We start from the raw sequence: 18,440 nt of genomic DNA on the forward strand, positions 1-18,440 counted from the left end.
CCCCAGCCCCCAGTGGCCAGGGCTAGCGCCACTCTATTTTTAGTTCACATTTCACCTTTCTGTCTCCGAAGTGCTTTTCCCAGCGTAGGGAAACACACTGGAGCCACGGGATTGAGTGCTGACCTCCTCACCCCTGCAAGCCCCTGTGACCTTGGCAGAGGGAGTCTCCCACTTGGGGCTCAGCAGGACTCCTTCTGGGGGTCTTGGAGGAAACCTGTCATGGTCCGTGAATTCTTCAAGACTGCTTAGTGGAAGTCATTGCCAAGAGAACTTGGGACACTATCCTGGCAGCAATGGAATGCACAGGGCAAGGGAGGGGCCCTTGGATTGTATAAGTGACGGCCCAGACTCGTGGAGAAAGGCAGTCGAGGCTCTTCCCCTCATGCAGGACCTACACTGGGGCTTTACAAAATGCAGCTCTTCCCATCTTCTTCATTCTTGATGTCAGTCAGGAGGAGGGAAGAAAAACTATGCATCAAATTTCTATTGTTTATTGTTACTGTTGGAAACAATATTTATATGTAATTAGGGAACATTTTGAAAATGTAGGAAAAAATTCAACCAATTTGCTACCATATAGAGACGGTTGCTATTAACACATTAATATATCTACTTCTAATCCTTTTGAGTTACATATATTTTTTATAGCTATAATCAGATAGTAAACACAAAATTGCATGTAGTAGTTGTTAAAAGTCTGTTTTTTATTTCGAGGTTATAAAAGTAAAGATATATTGTGTATAAAACTTAGAAAATGTATTAAAAGTAAAAAAGAAATGAAAGATTTCCAATATCTTATCACTCATGAATAATCAATCACTGCTAATTTATTGGCATCTGTCCTGACAGCTTTTTTTTCTATGCATTTTTAAATATAATCAAGATCATATTGCTTATTTGATTTTCAAGCACTCTCAATAAAGAGAATCCACTGATTCTAGAAGGAAGATGGTATGAAGAGAAATTTGATGATAGATATCTGCTCTAAATATTTATCCATTAGAAAGCCCAATGATTCAGTTAATTAAACAACTTCTAAAGATGCAAAATGACTTCAGTTCTTGGGCAATAAGCATCGATTATCTATTGTGCTATGCTTTTAAGCATTCATTTGAGCAGTTCTCCCGACAAAGTGTTCCAACAGTGTAAAATATTTTAGTGTTGTTAGCGAGTGATGGAACAGAATGACACCCACAGTCACTGAATACAGTAAGTGTCCTTCTGAACAAAGTGAGGGTTATGACGTCACAAACACAATCCCTGATTATGAAAAGATGTACCTTTAGCTGGACCAAAGACTTGAGGGCTATGCACATAATTTATAGTAGAAACTCTATGTTTTCTTTTAGCCACTCAGCTTAGCACCAAGGGATGGGCTGTGATTTAACTGCTAGAAGATTCTCAGTTAAGCCCTATAAACTGACCTATGCAGGGAAGTCTAGGGACAGCCAAGCCAGCAGTAAGACTAGGCCAGTGTGAGAAAATGCACTCCAGGGCTTTTCCTCCCCAGGCACACATCTCCTTGGAAAGCCTGGATCTCCTGAAATCTGTGGTAACGCCATACTTTAACCCCCAAAGCCTGCTGTGTAAGCAATCTGATGCCTGTACCCAGATGCCAAGGAGGTGGGGAGTACGGTTTTCACACTAACCCTGCCTGGTGCTGGGAGCCTGAACTCCAGAACACAGTGATAGTGCAACGTGGCACAGAAGAAAGCCAGAGGCAGCCGCAAAGGTGCTTCTCTTTCATCCAGAGGTTGCCCCACGAAAGCTGTTGGCTGCCATGTGGGAAGATGTATGAGGTCAAGGTAAGAAAATGCTTCTCTGGACTTCAGGGGATGGGCAGAAAATTAGACCTATATAGCCTAAGTAACTATAAAATTTTCAAGGTTTTGTATTCACTTTGCATTTTTTTTTTGTCTCCAGGAGGGATGAGATTGCATAGGCCAGTCTATACAGCAGTGAAGATCAACTATTTGAAACTCACTTGGCCATCTTCCTACTTAATGGGAGAATCCCCTTGGCAAAGTACGGACAACTTTGGGTTTCCTGGAAAAATGGGAATATTGTAAATACTAAGATCTGACAGTTGATTTTACTACAGAGTTATTGGAACTTGGGAAATGATAGACTTTATTTGACTAAAAGTTTTTTTAGAATTCAGCATACTATGATAAAATCTGATGAATTTACTTCATCTGATACAAGCATTAAGAATTTGTAACACTGTTTATAAGGTTTTAAAAAAACAGTATCCTATTTATAACACGTCACAAGATACTACATTCTAGGATACCTTGTTATTGAAAACAATACCACTAAATATGAGACATAAATGATTAAGAAAACAGACTCATGATAGAGGCCAAAGCTAAATGGAAGCATCAAGAGACCAGAATGGTCTGCAGTTGGTCCTGCCCGTGCCTCAGGTTCCTGCAGAAGACAAAATGTTCAGGTTGCTAGGTTGCAGATTCCAAGTTGATCTGCAGGGCCTCCTGCTGAGATGTGCTATGTCACAGCAAATACCATTCCAGCTGGTGACCTCCTTAGGTCTGGTTCAAGCCTGTTAACCAAGTCCCAGAGGAAGCGAACAAAGGAAGAAACACAGCCATTGAGAGTGTAGAGACTTTTAGTTCTAATTCCTGTGCCTCTGTCTGTGACTTACTAGGTGGACTTTTTGAATCTCAGTTTGCTCTGTTGTAAAGCAGAGACATTAAATCAAGTCCTTGAAGGAGCCTTGTGTGAGCTGGTGTCTGGGCAAGTGGAAAGCAGGTCATGAAGGCTGGTCAGCTCCCTTATTTCAGTCCTTGTTACTAAACTGGAGTGAACACAGGATTTCCCCCAGAGTCTTCAGAGGGCTTCACCAGCCCAGTTGCAGGGGGTCGACTGGGGGTGGTGGGGCAGGCTTTGGCATTTGCAACGTCAGTGCACAAGACCGTTCTAAAATGAAGATCTAGGCCTTTGTATTCCATTCTCTTTCCTTGCAGAGGGAGGGCCTGGGCTTGTGGAGGGCTCACTGGGCTACAGCCAGGACCAGGAGGGTCTCACCCACAATGTGGTGCACACATTGAGGACAGAGGAAGAAGTTGGGGTGGCTAGCTCCAAGCCTAGATCATTCATTTGGGGAGAGAGGATAAGGAGGAGCAAGGGCCAAGGACAGAATTAAATGGGCCAAGAGCTGAGGAGCACTACAGAGGGGAATGACTAGAGGGGTCCTTGGGAGAAAGTGCTCAGAGCAGTTTTTTTAAGCAGCACTTTTTAATGCATTCTTATATCACACAGACAATTATGGGAGTTGAAACTGTCCAGTGATGAAATCCAGAGACATGGACACTTTTGCCATCTGCGTTTTCAGCACTTACTTAATACCAGAGTCAGAATTCTCCAGTTTTAAAACGCACATGTCCTGATTACTCAGGCTTCACAAGCCAGCAAGTACAGAGGTGGTTGCATTAAGCTGGCCCTTGAAGGCTACAAGCTGCAACCAACTTATCTGCAAGCATTCCAGTCTTCAGAAGAATTTTCCTTCCTGGCTCCTGTCATTTCTTGGAAATTTCCAGGGATGCTTGCATGTGTCTAAGAATCAACTCTGGTCACTGCTTGTTAGCATGTCCAGTAAACAAACGGTCCTTTAGATATCTCAGACATGGCCCCTGAGCTTGCTTCTAGCCTGCTGCCCAAGCTGCCCACAGGCAGGTTGCTAGAGACCCTCTGCACCGTGGAGCTGGGAGCTGGGACTCTCTGAGCCTCCACGTCAAGAACACCTGGCCACCCCAGGGCTGCTGCTGCTGGGAGGCTCTCACTCCACTTGTCTCCAAGCTGATGCTCTTGGAACCCAAGGGGCTCTCTTGGAAGTGAGAACACTGCCCGCTTCATTCCCTTCTTCATGTTAGAATCAGCCAGCAGCAGAACACGGCTGCTTGAGCCTCAGGTGAGACGGCCCTTTCAATTCCCTTGCAGCTCTCTGTCCCCAGGACTCACACCTGCTGCATGAGGGACCTGGTCAGCACAGGATCTGGTGGTGTTCTGTACCCAGAATCCCCCGACTCTTCATGCAGGGACCCACAGCTTGGGCTGGGCCACAGCGTTAGATTCCTATGTCCCGTGCAGAGGATTTCTGCTCCAGGGATTGTGTGGCCCCTGCCACGATCTGTTTTCTACTGGGGCCACCTCAGTCTGTCAGACAAGTCCATAGGCATTTATACCAGAATTCTGTCAGGATTTAAATTTGCAGTATTATTATTTTTTAATATTTTTCCAGGAAGTGCTTGGCACCTGTGAAAGCCAGAGATGTAACTAATCTGTGGGATGAGCAGTTATATCACCTGACATTTGTGTGGGAAGTCAGGACCCCACGAGACCTGGACATGGGGACACCGATGGAACTATTATAACATGGGTCACCAGCAGCAGAGGAGGAAACCGGATTGGGTTTGAGAAGAATCCTAACTTTGCCACGTCCAAATTCCAGCCCTCTCACTTACTGGCTGTGTGACCTTGGGCAAGTCACTATGCCTTTCTGTGCCTCAGTTTCTTTAATCTACAAATGAGGGATGATAACAGTGTCTGCTTTATGGGGTTATTGTGATGATTAAATGGCTCAATACATGTAAAACACTGGGGTGGCATATTATACACATTTTTGCTACATTGCTGAATCTTGAGGTCATCAAACACATCTAAACTCATTAAATATGAAGTCACCTCGTCTGGGTAGAGTCAACATCTCAGTGAGTATCTCACAGAGAACCCCAAGATTTTCTGGCTATTCAGTGACAGAGCAGATAGGCAGCACTGACCCACAGCAGTTCTGGTATGGAATTAGGACCATGATTCCCAACCACACCAGAAATGCCACCTTTGGGCCATCTTTTCACCACCTGAATGGCTTGCACTCACAAAAACTTCTCCCACAAGGAGACAGATGCCAAGTCCTGGTGGGAAAAAAACAAACTGTCCAAAGGGCATTTGGAGCATTTGCCCTTCTGACTTGTAATTATTTTTTCTGCTATTTGTACAGCTGAATCAGAGGTTCCAGGAGAGTGAGGCAATTCCAGGGGGACTTGGGGGAAGGGAGAGAGTTAGAGGGAGAGAGGGGGGAGAGAGAGAGAGAATTGGGGAGAAAGTTTTTGCTGGGAGTAATCAATTGATTCAACCGTTTTGGCACAGAAATTTCAATTTACTGGATATCTTGTATGGAATTTCCAGTACCTTTATAAAAGAATGTCTTGTCCGTCGTGTTTTGGCATTTTTACTCCCAGATTTAGCCAAAACCTGAGAGTTTGAAGACCTCAGAAAGTCATTAAGGAGCTCAAAAGCACTGAGGCTGTGACTGCAAGCTCTCGATGTAAGTGTGTTCCAGCTTTTTTTTTTTTTAAATTAAAGGTGTTAGATGGTTCTGGAAAACTACTGGAGGCCAAGTTTGTTCATATGAACTAAGGTTGGGCTTAAAGGTTTCATATTGGCCCTCTCTGCTTGACAATGTGTGGAAGTCTGCCTGGAGGTTAAAGAGGAACTTATTTTCTTCATTTCTCCTTTGACTAAGGTTTCCTGTGCTATTGCTCTGAGGATTTTTTTAATTATAAAAAATTTTTGCATGGCAGTTTCAGATTTCATTCCACGTTTTAGTACTAGTGGACATTTTTCATTTTCTAGTATTTTATGGTAGCGGAGTTTGTGTTTTAAATGGTTATCAGCATCGCTAATTATTTTCAGGTACTTGTCACTCTTAATATTTATTATCTACTATGTTTCCAATCTTTTTTTTTCTTTTATTTTGCAATTTACGTGAGCCATGTTATTGAAAAGAACATTGCATGGTTAATTCTATTCCCCTAGTTTCACTCTCAAAGAAATGGAGGCTCAGAGTGATAAAGTAATCTGCTCAAGGCCACACAGCAAGTAGAAGAGGTAATATTTCAACTGAAACTAGCCACATCCTGTGCACAATGATTGGACAATTGATTCCACTCAATCCTTGATGCCCAAGTGTCTGCTAACTGTCCTTTCCAACAAACTTCTTGCCACTCACTGATTTCAAGTGTTCCCCTGGCCTAGGGTTCCATCACCTGTAGCCAGGTTCGGGCAATAGGCTCCATCATCACCTCCCAGCTTTCTCTTTTGTCTACCTCCAGGTTATTTCCCTAGCAGCCAGAGTGAGTTTTAAAAAACATTTTACTATGAAAAATATCAAATGTAGAAAAGAGTATGTTTTACAGTGAATATCCCTATGTCAATCCCAAGATTCAACCATGAACATTTTACCATACTTATTTTTTTCATAAATCTATTCCTCCATCCATCCCTCAAACTATCTTATTTTTTGATGCATTGAAAGTAAGTTGTAGACATCAGTTAGGAAGCACCACCATGAACAAAGCTAGTGGAGGTGATGGAATTCCAGTTGAACTATTTCAAATCCTAAAAGATGATGCTGTGAAGGTGCTGCACTCAATATGCCAGCAAATTTGGAAAACTCAGCAGTGGCCACAGCACTGCAAAAGAATGCTCAAACTACCACACAACTGCACTCATCTCACACGCTAGTAAAGTAATGCTCAAAATTCTCCAAGGCAGTCTTCAGCAATACGTGAACCATGAACTTCCAGATGTTCAAGCTGGATTTAGAAAAGGCAGAGGAACCAGAGATCAAATTGCCAACATCCGGTGGGTCATCGAAAAAGAAAGAGAGTTCCAGAAAAACATCTACTTCTGCTTTATTGACTATGCCAAAGCCTTTGACTGTGTGGACCACAACAAACTCTGGAAAATTCTTCAAAGAGAGAGGAATATCAGACCACCTGACCTTCCTCTTGAGAAATCTGTATACAGGTCAAGAAGCAACAATTAGAACTGGATATGGAACAACAGACTGGTTCCAAATAGGGAAAGGAATATGTCAAGGCTGTATATTGTCACCTTGCTTATTTAACTTATATGCAGAGTACATCATGAGAAATACTGGACTGGATGAAGCACAAGCTGGAACCAAGATTGCCAGGAGAAATATCAACAACCTCAGATATGCACATGACCACCCTTATGGCAGAAAACAAAGAAGAACTAAAGAGCCTCTTGATGAAAGTGAAAGAGGAGAGTGAAAAAGTTGGCTTAAAGCTCAACATTCAGAAAACTAAAATCATGGCATCCGGCCCCATCACTTCATGGCAAATAGATGGGGAAATAGTGGAAACAGTGAGAGACTTTATTTTTTCGGGCTTCAAAATCACTGCAGATGGTGACTGCAGCCAGGAAATTAAGACACTTGCTTTTTTGGAAGAAAAGTTATGACTGACCTAGACAGCATATTAAAAAGCAGAGACATTACTTTGCCAACTAAGTCCGTCTCGTCAAAGCTACGGTTTTTCTAGGGTTCATGTATGAATGTGAGAGTTGAACTATAAAGAAAGCTGAGTGCTGAAGAATTGATGCTTTTGAACTGTGGTGTTGGAGAAGATTCCTGAGAGTCCCTTGGACTGCAAGGAGATCCAAGCAGTCCATCCTAAGGAAATCAGTCCTGAATATTCATTGAAAGGACTGATACTGAAACTGAAACTCCAATACTTTGGCCACCTGATGCAAAGAACTGACTCATTGGAAAAGAACCTGATGCTGGGAAAGACTGAGGACGGGAGAAGAAGGGGACAACAGAGGATGAGATGATTGGATGGCATCATCAACTCAATGGACATGAGTTTGAGTAAACTCTGGGAGTTGGCGATGGACAGGGAGGCCTGGTGTGCTGCAGTCCATGGGGTTGGAAAGAGTCAGACGTGACTGGGCGACTCAACTGCACTGACTGGGACATCAGTACTCTTCCCCTAAGTATGTCAGCATGTGTACGGTAGATTTTTTTTTTTTTAATGAAAGGCAGATCATTTAATTCTCCTACTTACAAACCCCACAGCTTTCATAACCCATGGAATAAAATCCCAACCCTTGCCATAGGGGACAGGATCCTGTGGGATCCAGCGCCTCCAGCCCGCTTCTTCATTCTCATTCCCTTGGTCACTTAGCTCTAGCCATAGCAGCCACCCTTCTGCTCCTCAAACATAGCAAGAACCCCCTGCCTCCGAGTTTTTGCACTTGCTGCCCCTGCCATGTCTTCTCCTTAGAGAAGTAGGACACAGTGGTGGTGGTGGTTTAGTTGCTAAGTCGTGCCTGACTCTTGTGACCTCATGGGTTGTAGCCCGCCAGGCTCCTCTGTCCATGGGATACTCCAGACAAGAATACTGGAGTGGGTTGCCATTTCCTTCTCCAGGTACATAATAAATATTTGTTAAATAAATGGATGGATTACGGAAGAAAAATGGAAGGGAGGAGGAAAAGAAAAGGAGAAGGCAGAGAAGGCTGGGAGGAAGGAAAAGAAGGGAAATGGCAAAAGAAAGGAAGGATAGATTTTCTGCTGGTGAGTTGTGTGTCTTTTCTGGGGGTTGCCCTATTTTATATCAGTAAAAGGAAGAGGGTCTTTATCTGTGTGTGGCTCCTTGCTGAAGACTTTCCCCTGAATTCAGACCTTAATGAAACGCACAAAATGGTGCTGTAAGTGTTGGGAGCAAGGCAGGCTGGCATTACTCTGTGTACCCTGTTGTCCTTGTGCTGTACGCCTCCATCAAAACCTGATCTTTTGGCTCTCCTTCTGAAGAGATTTGCAGGGGCAGCTGGGGAAGTTCCACATCAGAGGAGATAGTTTCAGTCTGGAGTCTTGAATTTCTCCTCCTTTGATTCATATGGTAGGAAAATATTGCCTCTGAGAAACTTTGAACCATCCGAGATAATATTTAAAATGCCATATTATCCAAGGACTCTCCAGGCCTTTCTCCTCTGCGAGATTTTATGGATTTTTGATAATTGTATTGAATCCAAATCTTCCTAGTCCTTTTGCTCTGCTGTATACAGGTCCTCCAGACCCATTAAAAGTCTTGCGCAGTTTGTTCTCTGAGTCTTAGGACAGTGCCCTCCCAGGCAAACAAGTGTGTTCTCGGGGTGACAAATTGTTGCTGTAACTGTATTTTAATGGGGTAGGGAGGGTATGGAGAGAATTTGATACTGTAGTAAAAGCATCCAATGGGTCATCAGTGCAAAAACAAACATGGCTGGATATGCTGATGCATTTGTTTTGTATTGCCTGGAGCTTGATTTACACGGGGTGGGGGTGGGGGGTCCTCATAATACCACCAGTCAGAGCAGAGACCTCCAAAGATCCTAATCTAGCCTTGACCCTGGGGCTGCCCAAGGGGAGTTCATCCTCTTCTCGGGTCCTCTGTGTCCTGTACCCTGGTGATGCCTGTGGCCCACAAGGCCACCGAGAGTGGGGCCACGTCTCTGCCACTGCTGAAGGACACTGGCCTTTGTATACAGGATTGTGTCCTTGGGTTTCAAAAGCTGATCTCAAGGTGCCATATTTGAGCTGCATGCCCAGGGTGCTCCTTGGGTTCTGTGTTGATGTGAGAGGAATGCCCTGCTCCTCCATTTGGAGCCAAGCGTTGTCACACACCAGGGTGGCTTGTGGCCCTTTATCTCACCTGGCCCCTACCTGAAGGGCCTGCATCCACAGTGCTCACCCAGAGTCCTGTGTGTCCTCACTGGCACTCTGCCCCAGGCCTGCCATTGTGAGATGCTCAACCTCGACCTGGGCTGCCCACCCTGATGCGGATGAACTCACGTACAGAAGGGCCACGGGTTGGCCTGCAGCCTTGCTGTAGGTGGTGTGTTTGAATTTGATCACTCTGGTGGTGGGGCTCCTGATGCCCTACGTTCTTGCCTGCGTCATTTGGGGCCCATTTCCGTGTGTTCTGGGAGTAACTCCTCCAGACTTGAAGCTTTTGTCAGCACATAATTCCCTGTCTTCAGTCTTTCTGGCCAGAGTAGTTTCTGCTTCCTGCTCTGAACCCTGACTGATACGGCATGTCTGCTCCATTTCATTCCTCCTATCTCTTTGAGGCAGGCATTTATATCCTGCTTCCAGATGAGGAATGTGAATCCCAAATAGGATACAGACAAGGGCCATATGTGACAGAATCTAGCTTTGAACTGAGTTTCCCGACATTCGGGTTTTAACCACTACATTACTTCACCTCACCTGAACAGAAAGGATAGGGCAGGCAAAAAAACCCAATATTTTGGGAAGAAAGAAAGAGGATCCCTGCAAGGAAGATTTCCCTTCCTTCTCTCCCCAACTTTCCCCTTCTCCGGACACCAACATGATCAGACTTCCTGAAAGAATATGCACCTCCTGCCTGTCAAACCTATTGCCTTTCTGTCCCTCTCTGGTGATCACAAGAGGGCAAATGGAGATTCTAACACCCCACCAAATTCCAGAAAATGAAAATGCTTGTGGAAAGTCTGCTCCATCTCTATGGCTTCATCCATGTGCCTCCTTTGCTTGTCCTCCAGGCTTACATAATTTGCCTATCCTCTGGCATCCAACAGTTCTAGAAGTAGCTCATTTGTGTTTTCAGCAAATTTTGCCTATGGTATGGTGTGGTATGGTGACTTGTGTGTGCCTCATATCTCTTTTACCAGACTAGAACTATAGCTTATCGCTGGATCCCCCATTCTTTTGACAATTCATATGGAATGAGTACCCACATTGCCAGGCCCTGTATTCAACTCTAAGAATCCAGAGATCGACAAGACTCAATCCTCAGAGTCAAGGAACTCCTGGTCTGGTGGGGACAGACAGACATTGTATAATACATCAATATAAAACCAGAAAGATGCAGCTGAGGTTTTGAAGTCTAGGTAGGAGTTTTCCAGACAAACAGGGTAGGGGAGAACACTACAGGTAGAAGGTGAAGCATGTGCCTGGAAGAACTCATGGCCAGAGCTCTGGATGGGTAGGAGAAGCACAGAGAAAGACTGGGGTAAGTTAGGAAGGGAGGGCCAGGAAGGGCTCAGCAGATGCTTGTCACAGAACGGGTGCCACATAAATGCTTTCTGCATGAGAAAATACATCATTGCTCTTCCTTTATGAGGCAAATGGAGGTTTTGCTCTGTGGACTGCCCAATCTCTGCTTCAATGCAGAGCTTTCTTTCCAGGCTTGCTTGAGCCATCCATCACAGTGAAAGCATGAACATGAATGCTGGGGGAGGGAGTCACGGGGGAGAACTGAGAGAGCCAGAGGGAGGGCTGGCCTCACACGAAGCCTGTAGCAGACAGCCAAGCTGCTCTTTAATTAGGGCTCCATCGATCACTCTGGCCCTGTATTCAATTTGTGGGTCTTGATTTAGCTATTATGGAGAGCTTCCCTTTCCTAATTTCAAAGCCCAAGTTTTTATTAAAGCCTCTGAAATCATTTTCACGCTCCAACTTTGGTTTCTTCCCATTGTCTTTTATCATCCTGGCAACAAGACTGAGCTGAGCTCCCTACCCTGAGCTCAGCAATGTGAGCTACGGCTAACCTTTAATAGCGCCCCCTTGGGTGGGCAGAAGAGCACATGGCCTTGGTGCTTGCTGCAACTGCACTGTCAGGGTCTCTGCAGGGCAGGCAGGCCACATAGGGAACTGAGATGGCTTTTCTATCTTGCAATGGCACAGTTTTTATTTTCTTCTGTGAGATGAATGCTCATTGCCCTTAATTCCAGTATATCTGCCTATCCCCAGGTGGAAAGAACATGAGTTTGTATCTTACTACCAATGTAGACTCTGTGTGTTCGACCTTGAGCAAGTTACGTAGCCTATTCAGTTATTCAACCAAGTCTCAGTGTTTCTGATTGTAATGGGATTTACCTTGTAGGGTTGTTGGGTGGATTAAATGTGATAGTCTGTGTAATGGGGAGCATATGGCGTGGTGCAATGTGCTACCTCATGTTTTGCTGCATAATCTTGTGCAAAGTACTTAACCTCTTGTGTCTCAGTTTCCTTATCTATAAAGAATCATTCATTTGCTTCATAGGGTTGTTGTCAGTTTCCTTATCTATAAATAATCACTCATCTACTTCATAGGGTTGCTGTGGAGATTAAAGAAGGTAAAATATGTAAAGTGCTTGGAGCAGTGCCTGGCACATTGCAAGTACCACATAAAGCTCAATGCAATTGTTAATTCTCTGACTCAACAACTCTACACATACGTTCTACAGAGGAGGAAAGTAGGCACCAAGAAGGTAAGTAATTGTCAAAACTTCTTAACTCTACATTGGCAAAATAAATTTCTGCGATGGTAAAGATGTTCTGTAATCTGTGCTGTTCAATTTACTGAAAAACTTGAGAGTGTGGCAGGTAGAATCTGTCCCCAAAATGGCCCCTAAAGGATGTCCATGTCCTAATTTCCAGAACCTGTGACCATCTTTCATTACATGGAAGAAGGGATTTGTAGGCATGATTAAGATATGATCTTGAGATGGGAGATTATCCTGAATTATCTGGGTGGGCCCAAGGTAGTCACTAGGTCCTTATAAGAAGGAGGCAGAAGAGTCAGAGTCAGATAGAGCTTAAGGTGTTAAAATGCTAATTTTGGAGATGGATGAAGGAGCTGCTAGCCAAGGAACATAGACAGCTTCTACAGGCTGGAAAAGGCAAGGAAGTGGATTCTCCTTTAGAGCCTCCAGAAGGAATGCAGCTCTGCTAATACCTTGAAGTTAGCCCAATGAGACCCATGTTGAACTTCTGGCTCCAGAATTATATGATAAAAAATTTGTGTAGTGATAAGCCACTAAGTTTGTGGTAATTTGTTCTTGTGACAATAGGAAGCTAATACACTGAGGAACTGAATGCTTAAATTTTGTTGAATTTTAATTAATATAAATTAAGATGTAAATAGCCACATTTGGTTAGTGGCTACCATGTTGGACAGTAGAGTTCTGGACAGTAAATGGTAAACAGTAGATGTTAAACAGTAATCGCAAACATGCCAGTAGATGTTCAAAATATGTCACTAATTGAGGAGGTAAAATAAGAAGCAGTTCAGTATAGAAGATATAATTTTGGGTCCTGTCTATCCATTCATCTGTCTGTTATGTAGACATCAGAATAATGAGTGGTGTGATTACTAACACTTTTCTTCATGATTAATTCTTGGTAGGTTATGTGTTGCTAGGAATTTTTACATCTCATCTATGTTATCCAATTTGTTGTCATATAATTGTTTATATTTTGCTACAATCATATTTCTGTAAAATTGGTAATGATGCCCCATCTTTCATTTCTGATTTTAGTAGAGTCTTCTTCTCTTTTTTAACGTAATTAATGGTTAGCTAATTTTATTCTTTTCAAAGAGCCAATTTTCAGTTTTGTTGACTTTACTGCTTTTCTATTCTCTAATTTTTAAAAATTGCTATTCTGTGTATATGTGCATGCTAAGTCACTTCAGTTGTGTCTAGCTCTTTGAAACCCTATGGATGGTAGCCCTCCAGGCTCCTCTGTCCATGGGATTCTCCAGGTGAGAATACTAGAGTTGGTTGCCATGCTCTTCTTTAGGGGATCTTCCTGACCCAGGAATTGAACCCATGGTCTCTTATGTCTCCTGCATTAGCAGGCACCAGTTTCCTTACCACTAGCACCACCTGGGAAGCCCTTGCTACTCTAATCTTTATCATTTCTTTCCTTCTGTTAGATTTTGATAGTTTGTTCTTGTTTTCTTAGTTCTTTATGTTGTAAAGTGAGTCTGTTGGTTTGAGATCTTTCTTAATTTTTAATGCAAGTGGTTGCAAGTATAAATTTCCCTCTTAGCACTGCTTTTGCTATATTCTATAAGTTTCAGTAGGCTATGTTTTAATTTTCTTTTTTTTTCCATTTATTTTTATTAGTTGGAGGCTAATTACTTTACAATATTGTAGTGGTTTTTGTCATACATTGACATGAATCAGCCATGGATTTACATGTATTCCCCATCCTGATCCCCCCTCCCACCTCCCTCTCCACCCGATTCCTCTGGGTCTTCCTGGTGCACCAGCCCCTAGCATTTGTCTCATGCATCCAACCTGGGCTGGTGATCTGTTTCACCATAGATAATAAACATGTTTCGATGCTGTTCTCGTGAAACATCCCACCCTCGCCTTCTCCCACAGAGTTCAAAAGTCTGTTCTGTACATCTGTGTCTCCTTTTCTGTTTTGCATATAGGGTTATCGTTACCATCTTTCTAAATTCCATATATATGTGTTAGTATACTGTATTGGTCTTTATCTTTCTGGCTTACTTCACTCTGTATAATGGGCTCCAGTTTCATCCATCTCATTAGAACTGATTCAAATGAATTCTTTTTAATGGCTGAGTAATATTCCATGGTGTATATGTACCACAGCTTCCTTATCCATTCATCTGCTGATGGGCATCTAGGTTGCTTCCATGTCCTGGCTATTATAAACAGTGCTGCGATGAACATTGGGGTGCACGTGTCTCTTTCAGATCTGGTTTCCTCGGTGTGTATGCCCAGAAGTGGGATTGCTGGGTCATATGGCAGTTCTCTTTCCAGTTTTTTAAGGAATCTCCACACTGTTTTCCATAGCGGCTGTACTAGTTTGCATTCCCACCAACAGTGTAAGAGGGTTCCTTTTTCTCCACACCCTCTCCAGCATTTATTGCTTGTAGACTTTTGGATAGCAGCCATCTTGACTGGCGTGTAATGGTACCTCACTGTGGTTTTGATTTGCATTTCTCTGATAATGAGTGATGTTGAGCATCTTTTCATGTGCTTGTTAGTCATTTGCATGTCTTCTTTGGAGAAATGTCTTTGGCCCATTTTTTGATTGGGTCATTTATTTTTCTGCACTTGAGCTGCAGGAGTTGATTGTATACTTTTGAGATTAATCCTTTGTCTGTTTTATTTTTATTTTTTCAAGTATCAAATATCCTCTTTCTTTTTTTATTTATCATTTATCTTTATTAAAAAATTTTTTTTCCATTTATTTTTATTAGTTGGAGGCTAATTACTTTACAATATTGTAGTGGTTTTTGTCATACATTGACATGAATCAGCCATGGATTTACATGTATTCCCCTTCCCGATCCCCTCTTCCACCTCCCTCTCCACCTGATCCCTTTGGGTCTTCCCAGTGCACCAGGCCAGAGCACTTGTCTCATGCATCCAACCTGGGCTGGTGATCTGTTTCACCCTAGATAATATACATGTTTCGATGCTGTTCTCACGAAACATCCCACCCTCGCCTTCTCCCACGGAGTCCAAAAGTCTGTTCTGTACATCTGTGTCTCTTTTCCTGTTTTGCATATACGGTTATTGTTACCATCTTTCTAAATTCCATATATATGTGTTAGTATACTGTATTGGTCTTTATCTTTCTGGCTTACTTCACTCTGTACAATGGGCTCCAGTTTCATCCATCTCATTATAACTGATTAAAAAAAATATGGAACACTTCACGAATTTGCGTGTCATCCTTGCGCAGGGGCCATGCTAATCTTTTCTGTATCGTTCCAATTTTAGTATATGTGCTGCCGAAGCGAGCACCCTTTGTCTGTTTTAATTTTCATTATCTCAGTCTATTTTTCAATTTTTCTTGTGATGTTTTCTTTGACCCATTGGTTGTTTAGTATTTTACATTTCCATACATTTGTGAATCTTCCAGTTTTCCTTCTGCTTGACTTCATTGTTAAAATTCTTATTTTAATCATGCATCACTTTTCTGACTTCCTTTGACTCGTCACGTTTTCCTTTAGCTTTCTCACTTAAACACAATTTTTTAAAAGTCTTTTTCTAGTAAATCTGAAGTCTGTATTTCCTCAGGGATTGTTTCTAGAGAATTTTTTTGTTCTTTGAATGGGCCATGTTTTTATGTTTCTTTGTACACTTTATTTTAATTTATTTTATTTTATCATGGAGTTGCACATTTTGATAATAGTCACCTCTCTCAGTCTTTGCAGGTAGATTCTATGCTTGGGCATTTCTCTCCTTAATAGATGGATATACTTTGAGTCTTGAAATCAACCCAAGGTAGAAGTTTAAGATTTTTTTGCAAATCATTTCTAAACACATGTCCTGCATGAAACTCTATGTGGCTTTTTCAATCCTCCTGAACATAATAGGAACTGAATATTTTTGGAGGTCTTAATTTCCCAAAGAGTTTCACCTCAGTGTCTCTTCAGCACTTTAGGTGTTTTATTGCTTACCTCCATTTATATCTCTTGCCTCAGGTGCCTGCAGATTTTATGAGCTATACTTGCCGCTTTTTGCCATTTTCCCCAGCCTGAGATGTAAGTCATGCCACCATTCACCACAAGCTACAGGTTAGGCTTGCTCCTTGGAAGAAAAGCTGTAACAAAGCTAGACAACATATTAAAAAGCAGAGACATCACTGTGCCGCCAAAGGTCCATTTAGTCAAAGCTATGGCTTTTTCAGTAGTCATGTATTGATGTGAGAGCTGGACCATAAAGAAGGCTGAGTGCTGAAGAATTGATGCTTTCAAATTGTGGTGCTGGGACTCTTTGAGAGTTCCTGGGACAGTGAAGCGATCAAACCAGTCAATCCTAAAGGAAATCAACCCTGAATATTCATTAGAAGGACTGATGTTGAAGCTGAAGCTCTAATAGTTTGGCCTCTTGATGCAAAGAGCCAATTCATTGGAAAAGACCCTGATGCCGGGAAAGGCTGAGGGTAAGAAGAGAATGGAGTGGCAGAGGATGAGATGGTTAGAAAACATCACTAACTCAATGGACATGAGTTTGCACAAACTCCAGGACATAGTGAAGGATCAGGAAGCCTGCTGTGCTTCAGTTCATGGGGTCACAAAAAGTTGGATACAACTTAGCAACTAAACAGCAATAGCAAGTTAGGCAGAACAGAGATCAACAACAGAGAGTTTGCTCCCAGACAAGTTATAACATTTCAAATAAAGTCTGTGCTGCTCTCTCTGTTTTGAGGGAGAGATCTGGGAGCTGGCCTACTATCTCCTCTGGACCAAGTCTGCTCCCCATTGGGGAGGGGATGGAACAAAGGTGAATAAAAATGTCACAAAATTTTCTACCATTTTGAATATAACTTTTCTGGATTGGAGATTTGTTTGGTTGCTGTCAACCTTTGGCTATTTTCCAGAACCCCTTTAGCCAATCACTAGTTATTATTATTTTTTTAAAATGTTTCTGTAGGGGGCTGAGAACTGGGAGCTTCCTTGTATTCTGTTTTTCTACTAATACTTTTAATTTTCTTCCTATTGATACCTGAATTTACAAATTCTATGTAAAGAACAATGATTTTTTTTGTAACAGAAGGTAAAAATTACTGAGAAAGACACTATTGTAAGAGAAGATCTCACAGTAGAAAAGGAAATATAAACTACATAATAAATAAAAGAAATATAAACTGTTGAATAAGCTTAACAACAGGTGCTTGTGAACTAGAGTGGAAGCACCTTTTACTCAGGAGTTAGATCACAGGCTGAACTCTTAGTTAAAATCTTATATAGTCGAACAACCTATACAACCTTGTGTAACATGCAGCACCTTGAGATGCTGACACCATGAAAAGTGCCAGAAGCTGGGGCTGATCCCCCATTCCTCTCCAGAATGTGCTCAGTGAGTGAAAGATGGGCAGAGTCACTCACACTGTCTAAACTTTCAGTCCTTCAGATACATATAGTTTTACTTACATCATTATTTGAATCTACATTTGTTTAGACTCAGTCTCTATAAACAGAATTACAAAAGGATATAAAGGATAAAAAAGATGACAGATAAATGGCAAGACATACCAAATTCTTAAATGAGGAATCAAGTATCATGAATATTTCATCCTTTCCCATTAATAGATTGGCAAGATGCAATTCCAATAAAATATATACAGGATGTTTTGCAGGAAACATGACAAAAATAATTCAAAATCTCATATGACATAAACCAAAAATATGAAAGATGATTTTGAGAAAGGTGAGTACAGCAACAGGCGGAAATGCCACTTAGCTCTTCCTGCTAGTAAATCACACTGTAAAGTTACAATAATTTAAATTTTATGGCACTGATTCAACAACAGATACATCAATGGAAGAAATAACACAGAAATAGTCTTTCATATTTAAATGTTTGATAAGATATGCATTATAAATTAATTTGGAAAAAGGACCAAGATTACAAAAAAATGCGTGGAATAACTGATTAGCATCCTATAGCAGAGTACTATTTGGATCATCCTTTTTATTATGAAGCAAAATAAATCCAAAGTGGATTTATTTTCAAATATAGTAAGTTCCCTACATACAAACCTTCAAGTTGCAAACATTCAAAAATGTGAATGTGTGTTCGCATGTTCAATCATATAAGTTAATTCACCTGTCTGGTGCACACTGTCACGTGCAAACATCCTCTACAAGTGGATTTTGTGTATTCTACTGTATAGAATACAGTATTTTTATTTCAAGCCCAGGATGACCGAAAGCAAGCATAAAAACAGCAATGATATAGCTGGTACTGCTATAGCTGGTACTGGAAGTGCCAAGTGCCAAGAAAGGCTGAAGAGAGACAAGAGGAAGTAAAAGTAACTGAAAAACCAACGAGAT

General features: G+C 42.0%; 1 non-coding gene across 1 annotated transcript; it reads right to left on the reverse strand.

Moving 5' to 3' along the window:
- Nucleotides 1–15,295: 15,295 nt before the first annotated feature.
- On the reverse strand, nt 15,296–15,402 carry LOC136171229 (U6 spliceosomal RNA). The gene has a single exon (XR_010663780.1). It is a non-coding gene; the product is annotated as a U6 spliceosomal RNA (small nuclear RNA).
- Nucleotides 15,403–18,440: the final 3,038 nt, after the last annotated feature.

This window comes from Muntiacus reevesi, chromosome 6 (genome assembly GCF_963930625.1).
Source record: "Muntiacus reevesi chromosome 6, mMunRee1.1, whole genome shotgun sequence".
Taxonomy (NCBI): Eukaryota; Metazoa; Chordata; class Mammalia; order Artiodactyla; family Cervidae; genus Muntiacus; species Muntiacus reevesi.